Source organism: Plectropomus leopardus, chromosome 12 (genome assembly GCF_026936395.1).
Source record: "Plectropomus leopardus strain MGB_pleo_1.0 chromosome 12, ASM2693639v1, whole genome shotgun sequence".
In the NCBI taxonomy this organism is placed as follows: domain Eukaryota; kingdom Metazoa; phylum Chordata; class Actinopteri; order Perciformes; family Serranidae; genus Plectropomus; species Plectropomus leopardus.
Genome location: NC_142187.1, coordinates 33900452 through 33901677, shown reverse-complemented (window position 1 = coordinate 33901677; position 1226 = coordinate 33900452).

Sequence of the window (1226 nt, the reverse complement as noted above, 5' to 3'; positions counted from 1 at the left end):
TTTCATCATGTCCTCTTTTTTTATAGATATATATACATATATATAACGTATGATATGGTACATGACTTTAGGCCAAAGATCATCACTTCAGATCGGTGTGATTGAGGTTTCTGCTGTCTGTTCCTGATTCAAAAAAAAAAAAGTAATGAGAGAGGATGTTACTGTGTTCTGTTGGTTCACTGTAAAATATACTTTTATTTTGACGTTAATTTCCTTCCAGTCCTGTCACAATAAAGCACATTTTTATGGAGGAATGTTGCTTGTCTTCTGTCAAATTTTAGCCACTTCAAAGGTAAAACTTTTCACCGTGGATATTAAGTGACTGATGGGAACAACAGCATCATAATGTTCAGAGGATTTTAGGACGATTCTCAGATCTTAGGATATTTTTAGGATTGTGCTGAGCAGACGTAGTGATTTGGGGGCCTGGGGCCACAGGCACATTGCCTTTCTCTTAATTCAATATGAAATATCCCTAAAATATGTCTTCAGTGTACTCAGTATTAATATTTTACTTGACAAAAGAAATGATTCCCATCAAAGCAGTGGAAAACAAAATTGCACACACAGATTAAAATGTTCAAAAGTGTATTTTGGCTTAAATGATCTGTTATTTGTTTTTAATTTTAGGGCTATATTCTTTTAATTGGGTAATTAGTTTGGCTGTACTGTTCAGTAACATGCACAAGATCCCAAATGAAAAAGAATCGTGATAAAATCGTGATCCTGCCGTTAAAAATCGTGCGTATATATATATATATATATATATATATATATATGTATAAGGCATGTGAACACACCACAAGAAAATTTATGTTCACAGAGTCGATAAAAAATGTAAATACAAACATGATTTTAAGTAAAATTAGAAGTGTGAAATGAGAAACCCTATTCAAAGCTTGTAATTAGGGGTCCAGACATTGATCCAGGTTTCAAAGGGTTAAACACAGCTTTATAAAGCAGGACTTAATTGCACAAAGCTTTTTTGACATCGGCTCTTTGACCAGAGGAACTTCCGTCCTCTTACTTTGTTGGTGTCAGAGTGGGGGTACGTGGGACATGTCCCCCGCAGTTCCCGTATCTGTGTCCTCTGTCCCCCTCACAATGTATCTTGAACACGTCGTACCTCGTTTTTCCGAGCGGTCTTGAAACGCACCATGACCCACCTGCGTTCACGCGCTGGTTTATTGTGATCACGTGACGCGTTTGAGACGCGCGCGGGCAGC